The sequence below is a fragment of the Malaclemys terrapin genome, chromosome 24 (genome assembly GCF_027887155.1).
Source record: "Malaclemys terrapin pileata isolate rMalTer1 chromosome 24, rMalTer1.hap1, whole genome shotgun sequence".
In the NCBI taxonomy this organism is placed as follows: domain Eukaryota; kingdom Metazoa; phylum Chordata; order Testudines; family Emydidae; genus Malaclemys; species Malaclemys terrapin.
Genome location: NC_071528.1, coordinates 17,786,015 through 17,793,595, shown reverse-complemented (window position 1 = coordinate 17,793,595; position 7,581 = coordinate 17,786,015). Strand labels below are relative to the sequence as shown.

General features: G+C 41.0%; 1 long non-coding RNA gene across 1 annotated transcript in view; it reads right to left on the bottom strand.

Annotated features, from left to right (window-relative positions):
• LOC128828655 (uncharacterized) overlaps nucleotides 1–7,577 on the bottom strand; it is a 38,447-nt gene extending 30,870 nt beyond the window's left edge. Inside the window, exons 1-2 of the long non-coding RNA XR_008443219.1 lie at nucleotides 7,474–7,577; nucleotides 5,820–5,867 (exon numbers count right to left, since the gene is read on the bottom strand). This is a non-coding gene — a long non-coding RNA (uncharacterized LOC128828655). The remainder of the gene's footprint in view (nucleotides 1–5,819; nucleotides 5,868–7,473) is intronic.
• Nucleotides 7,578–7,581: the final 4 nt, after the last annotated feature.

Here is a 7,581-nt window from a genome sequence, read left to right as displayed (position 1 = left end):
ACTCAGATTGCTTCTTTAAAAACCAAAACCTATCCAGTTGTTAGTTAAAATGTAAGTGATGGGTCACATAACAAAACTGGAAGAAAGTTCAAATAAAGTGGCATGTAGGACAAAATAAAAAATGAATATAAATCCCACCTGCAGCACTCATATTACTTCAGTGGTTATTTATTTCCTGGACAGCAGTGACTATAATGAACGCGCAAACAGGAACGGTGCAAAGACCCAACTTCAGGCAGCAAAAACAGATCCAGAGATACACTTGCTATGCTATTGATGCCCCTTTGTGTGCTGCATCAAAATAAAACCACTCACAACTGTGATGTAAACTGATGAATGCTGTCATAACTAGTATCTTAAATCAATCAACTACTCCTTGAACAGAAGGATTTTAGGTAGTTTATTCCTGTCCAAGCAGATTTGAATTTGATTACAACTTTGAGAGACATTAAATCAAAAGCTTAATTACAATCTGAATATGACACCCATTCATTTAATAGTGTCCAATCATTTTATAGATATTTCTATTGATACTTGCATGTTGATTAAGGACAATGTTACGTGGATTGTAAATTGTCTGGAGGATCCCTAAATAACTATTATAAATGACAAAGTGTCCTGTGAAAAACTACAGGGATCTCCTAAGTCTGATCTTATTCAAGAGGAAGTAACATCATTACATTCAGAGGAGTTGCAGACACCAGTGAAAAGGGAGAAGTAATCCAAAGGAACTTAAAGAAATACCTGTTAACAGCAAGCTAATGCCTCTGATCAGAAAAATCCAAATACTTTTCAGTTTTCAGCTGTATGCATATGACATCATGAGAGAGGTAATAATCCTTCTGCATACACCACTTTAGTAACCACACCTGGAATATTTTGTTTAGTTCTGCACACTTCATTAAATTGACAAATGGGAGGGACCTCAGCAAGGAAGCTCAGAAAAGATAACTAGAATGGCCAGGAGGCTGAAAAGTAACCTATAAAGAAGTTGAACTATGCATATTTAGGGCTCTTAATCTAAATGACGACAATGGCCATAGTAGAAGATCGAGATAAGTCTACAGAGTGTATGAGTGTGAAAATAGAGGATGAAGTGTGAGTGTTAAAATGGGATGAAGAACTATTTAGCATACTAAAAAGGGATGAAATTGAAATTGAGAAGGGTTTTATCTTGAGTAAGGAACTGTGCCAAATCAGATCTAGTAACTAAAATTTCAGTATATTAGAATACCCTTGTTAAGACTTTAAATGTGCATATCTTGGATTTCTGTTTCAAGAAAAGAAAGAAACATTCAACATATATATATGACCTTGAATCTGACTCTGCTGGTTTGGCCAAATGCATACTTCCTATTTTAGATTTGAAGGCAAAAAGAAACAAACAGTGCTTTTCTGTAAGAAAACTGGCATATTTGATCTATTATTTTGTGGCATAGTTTAAAAAAATTATAAATTCTATTCTGTTTTCCTGCATGAAGTCTTTATGCCTGATGTCAACAAATAGGGGAAGAAAGAATTATTCAAATAATATATTAGGAAACTATCATCATGAATACAAAAAAAAAAAAATTAATGCAATATTGTGGTTGAGTTTTGAAAGGCACAATAGTCAGGAAAGCCTTAGAGTTCCTGATGCAAATATAACTCACCCCCCCCTCACACTTTGTAGCTGCTTAAATTTCACACATTGAAATGAGCAACCTGGCCCTAACTTGAGGTGCAGACCATCCCTGGTCATCCAGTCGCAGCTTCTGGCAGTCAGTCAACCTGATTGGCAGAAGCTGGGACTGGATGACCAGGGATGGATCATTCAATAATTGCTCTGGTCTGTTCGCACCCCCTGAAGCATCTGGCAGTGGCCATTGTCAGAGAAAGGATACAGAGCTAAGTGAACTATTGGTCTAACCCAGTATGGCCATTCTTATTTCTAACCCACATTTCAAACTGAAAGCAACAGGAGTTGCAGATATATCAAATATATATACTTGGACTGACGCTGAGATGGAAATAGGAGAGACTTGTTGAAAGTTTCTAGGTAACGATAAAAGGGGTAAAAAACGAGAGTGATGTCATGATAGGGGTCTACTACAGATCATCTAACCAGGAACAAGAGAGGGATGAGGCTTTTTTTTAAAACAACTAACAAAATCATCCAAAGCACAGGACTTGGTAGTTATGGGGGACTTGAACTATCCAGACATCTGTTGGGAAAATAACACGGCAGGGCACAGATTATCCAACAAGTTCCTGGAATATACTGGAGACAAATTTTTACGTCAGAAGGTGGAAAAAGCTACGAGGGGAGAGGCTATTCTAGATTTCATTTTGCTAAACAGGAAGGAACTGGTTAAGAATATGAAAGTGGAAGGCAGCTTGGGTGAAAGTGATCATGAAATGACAGTTCATGATCCTAAGAAATGGTAGGAGGGAAATCAGCACAATAAAGATAATGGATTTCAAGAAGGCAGACTTTAGCAAACTCAGGGAGTTGGTAGGTAAGAGCCTATAGGAAGCAAGTCTAAGAGAAAAAACATTTCAGGAGAGTTGGCAGTTTTTCCAAGAGACATTGTTAAGGGCACAAGAGCAAACTATTCCAATGCATAGGAAAGATAGAAAGTATAACAAGACACACACACACACACCCCGGCTTAACCAAGAGATCTTCAATAATCTGAAACTCAAAAAAGAAGAGTCCTACAAAAAGTGAAAATTAGGTCAAATTACAAAGGATGAATATAAACAAATAACACAAGTATGTAGAGACAAAATTAGAAAGGCCAAGGCACAAAATGAGATTAAATTAGCTAGAGACAAGAAAACATTCTACAAATACATTAAAAGCAAGAGGAAGACCAAGGACAGGGTAGTCCTGTTATGTGGTATACCTTGAATTTAGTAATGCTTTTGATACTGTCTTGCATGACTTTCTCATAAACAAACTAGAGAAGTACAACCTAGATGGAGCTACTATAAGGTGGCTGCATAACTGATTGGAAAACCATTCCCAGAGAGTAGTTATCAGTGGTTCACAGTCAAGCTGGAAGGCCATATTAAATGGGGGCCCTCAGGGATCAATTCTGGATCTGGTTCTGTTCAATATTTTCATCAATGGTTTAGATAATAGCATAGAATACGATGATTTAGATAATGACATCAAGTTTTCAGACAATACCAAGCTGGGAGGGTTTGCAAGTACTTTGGAGAACAGGATTAAAATTCAAAATGATCTGGACAAACTGGAGAAATGGTCTCAAGTAAACAGGATGAAATTCAATAAGGACAAATGCAAAGTACTCCATTTAGGAAGGAACAATCAGTTGCACACATACCAAATGGGAAGCGACTGCCTAGGAAAGAGTACAGTGAAAAGGGATCTGCGGGTCATCGTGGAACACAAGCTAAATACGAGTCAACAGTGTAACGCTGTTGCACACACACACACACACACACACACAGTAAACATCATTCTGGGATGTATTAGCAGGTGTGTTGTAAGCAAGACATGAGAAGTAATTCTTCTGCTCTACTCTGCGCTGATTAGGCCTCAACTGAAATATTGTGTCCAGTTCTGGGGACCACATTTCAGGAAACATATGGACAAATTGGAGAAAGTCCAGAGAAGAGCAACAAAAATTATTAAAATTCTAGAAAACATGATCCAGGAGGGAAGACTGAAAAAATTGGGTTTGTTTAGTCTGGAGAAGAGAAAACTGAGTGGGAACACAAGTATATAAAAGGTTGTTACAATGAAGAGGGAGGAAAATTGTTCTCATTAACCTCTGAAAATAGGACAAGAAGCAATGGGCTTAAATTGCAGCAAAGGCAGTTTAGGTTGGACATTAGAAAAGATTCTTAACTGTCACAGTAGTTAAGCACTGGAATAAATTACCTAAGGAGGCTGTAGAATCTCTGTCATTGGAGATTTTTAAGAGTAGGTTAGACAAACACCTGTCAGGAATGGTCTAGATAATACTAAGTCCTGCCTTGAGTGCAGGGGACTGGACTAGAAGACCTCTCGAGGTCCTTTCCAGTCCTACGATTCTGTGATTCTATGTCTAGTGCACTTCTGAAAATTAGGCCCTCTGCTTCTCAGTGTCTAGTTGTAACTGCCTGGTTTGGAACCTTTAGAACTCAATCAGAACTCTGAAGGAACTGTTTTATAAATAAATAATAAATTAGAAAGGGAATCTCTAGCATTATATGTGTGTGATCCATACTCCATTTTTCTTTTGCTGGACTTTTGTAATTGGTGCAATCAAATCCATCAATGCTTGTGGTGGCTCTCCCACTAGTACAAATCCCATGAGTCATATTGGGAAATATATGCCAATGGAAGCAGTTGCGATTGTTGTCAGTTCTACATCTAGTGCTAACAATACCTCTAAGGAGTGGTCTACACGGGGGACAATCAGGAAAGGTGAATCAACTAAAGTCATGCAGTCAATGTGTATAACTTAGTGTGTTTACCTCCGTCCCCAGGTAGATGTTTTAATTCAGGAGCAATGTAACCTTAGGAGGACTAAGTTACAGGAAATGTAGACCGCTTTACTCCTGAACGAAAGCATCCACAGGGGTTAAATGTACGTTATGTGCATTGACTTCACACCTTTAGTTGACTTGCCTTAATTTTGATAAATGGCCTGGTAGAGACATGTAATTTAGTGTTTAGGAGGAGGAGGGGTGTTTCACACTAACTTATGGGGTTTTTAGTTAAAATGCCTATTGTCCACATAATACAATTCTTCTTTCAATTTAAATGTCCAGTTTTTTACCAAGAGGATAATCCCTTTTGAAGGTGCATTAAGTTAACTAAGGAATGAGTTAGTGCAAAATAAGATTTGTGTGGATGCATCTATTTCACATTGACTTAGCAGTCCTCCCACTGTTATCTCATACTGCAATGCATGATGCCAGGCCCGAGCTGTCTGTTTACCTGTGCGTCTTCTACTTTTATGGCATCTTGATCAGATTTTTGCTGTGAGGCCACCACCAAATCTCATTTGTCATGGGTCTGCAGTGTCATCCCTTTTGGCACTGTCCAACGTTGACCAGGACTCTAAGTAGGTGAAGGAAGGGAGCTTCTCTGAAAGCCAAGATCTCTTCCTCACACAAAAGTCTGAGGCAGTCAAATGAACATGCAGCTCCTGAAAGCCAGGTGGACACCCAGCCTGATAGACTTGGGGAGGGGACTTCTGCGAGTAAGTTTGGTGCTATATTAAATAACTGTATAGAAGGGTTGAATATTTTTTTGTTGTGGATGCCTGCTAGCTGCTGCCATTGTGGGCAGATGTGATCTAGGATCCTCTCTGGGCCTGCTAGCTTGGAAATATCCCCCGGGGCTTTAAACGGCATCTGCACTGGGGAAGTTTAGTTCCCTGACTATTTGCTGCCCATATATATTAATAGCCCACTGGGCTGCCCCCCCTCCCTATACCACTATGGTCTCCTTTCTCATTCCAGATTCCTCAACCACTATGCCCTAGCCCTCCCCCTAGTCAAGTAGGATTTTAATAAAGAAACACTATAATGTAACCATGTTCATTGAAACACTAGATGCTGTGAAAATAAAGCAATATTTTTTTAAAAAAAAGGACATTGATTTATAATTTGTGCAATGCCCTGAGATTTCAGCTATCTTAGCATTTTATGAGATACAGTTCCCCAAAGTGGGACAGGACAGAGATAAGGCAAGTCAGCCTTCCAGCTACGTTAACCCTGTAAGTTCTGAACTATTGCAGAACTCTTCGTTTTGCAATGCATTTAGTGCATGTTGGAGATGCGATAAAGCAGAATTGAAGGCAAACAAAACATCTTACCATCTTCAGAGTCACTCCAGACTGGCAAAAGGCTACGGAAATGGCATTCTAAAAGAGAGGAAAAAGCAACATTTTATCATTGGTGACATGAAAACTGAAATTAGTACAATAACTACTTGTTCTGTTTTCAGTTCCCCCAGCTCTTGCACCCGAAGCCCTGTGACCGCAACAGACTGGACTATTATCTACTGTGGATCGCATGGCCAATCTCCAGGGCAAGAAAAGAAATACAAAGCAGGAAATGTGGGGTGAACTGCAGTCAGAGTCCAGAACAGGACCAAGAAGACAGAGGACTGGAGAGGAGTTTTCATTGCAGAAAAGGAGGCCAGAGAAATCACTAGAAGACCATTGAACTGATGAGGCAAACTCTAGGAAACCTCTAGGATGTGCCAAACCAGCTCCTTGAACTGATGACAAAGCAGTTTTGCTGGAGACCCTTAGAGTGCCATCTTCCCACCCAACACTACAGTCACATCCCAGACATATCCTGCAGCCTGTGGACAATACTGCTTCCTGAGAGCAGCACCTGCACGTCCCAGAATTCCATCAGGCACTTTCCTGGGATGTGGTGTGTGGAGGAGAGTGAAAACACTGAATTCTGGGAACCCACCTTCATCCCCACAACTACAAACAATGGCTTCTGCTCTCACCATTCCACATATGAAGGGGAAAGAGCACCCAGAAATCCTGTACAATCATGTTTACTCTGCACTTACAGGCAGGCTGTCCATGTATCTGCAGAATTTAAAAATGAGCATTTTTTTCAAAATGCGACATATTTTATTGAGCTGAAATTTGCACTGTATTATTGTTTGTTACCAGGGTTACAAACTGGGACAGACTTATTCAATTTCTTGTTTTCATTTGATGTTTGTTAAAGTTTTGCTTGACAAAAGCTCAAAGTGTAATAAAATTTCAAATCTCAAACACAAAATCAACTTTCAGCAAATTGTCACACTAAGCGACTACAAAACACCAAATCCACACTCTCAAAACAATGAACACTGCCAGAGAGCATAATATGATTACAACATTTCAAAAACCTCCCAGTATAAACAAGACCTTAGAATCAGTAAGATGCCAAGACACTGCATTTTAAAAGAACAAAATCTCGATTACTTTCCCGGCAAAAGCGAGAATGAAAAGGACTTGCTGCACATAGAGATAGAAAATTAAAGCTCTAGCAGTCATTTTCAGTCCGCGATCTCATCTAGTTGGGGATTGGCCCAACTTTGAGCAGGGGGTCGGACTAGATGACCTCCTGAGGTCCCTTCCTACCCCGATATTCTATGATCCCTCATCCCTCATTGAAGGTTTGGCAGCGGCTGCCGGTGTGAAAAGCCCATTCACTAGACACAGCCCGTGGCCCTGCTTGTCCCCGACAGGCGCGGGCGGTAACCGCGCAAGGACTCAGCAATGGGTTAGCCGCAGTTCTACGTTTCTTTCAACGTGGCCAACGAGACTCGATTAAGCCGGTTTCGCTACGAAACTCCTCCCGGGGCCGCGCGCTAGCAACGGGGGCCGCCGCTCTCCCCACACGGAGCGCTGGCTTGTAAAAACCTGGGCTCAGCTCGCCCGACCCCAGACACCCCCGAGGCGAGCGGGCGGGCGGGCGGCCCAGGGAGATACGTAGGCCCAGGACCATGAAGCTCACCGAGCTATTCTGGCTCTAGCCAGCACCTCGCCCTGCTACCGCCACCGCCAGCGAAGGACCTCAGGAACGGCAACACGCAACAGTGCAGCCAACCAATCAGGGAGCAGG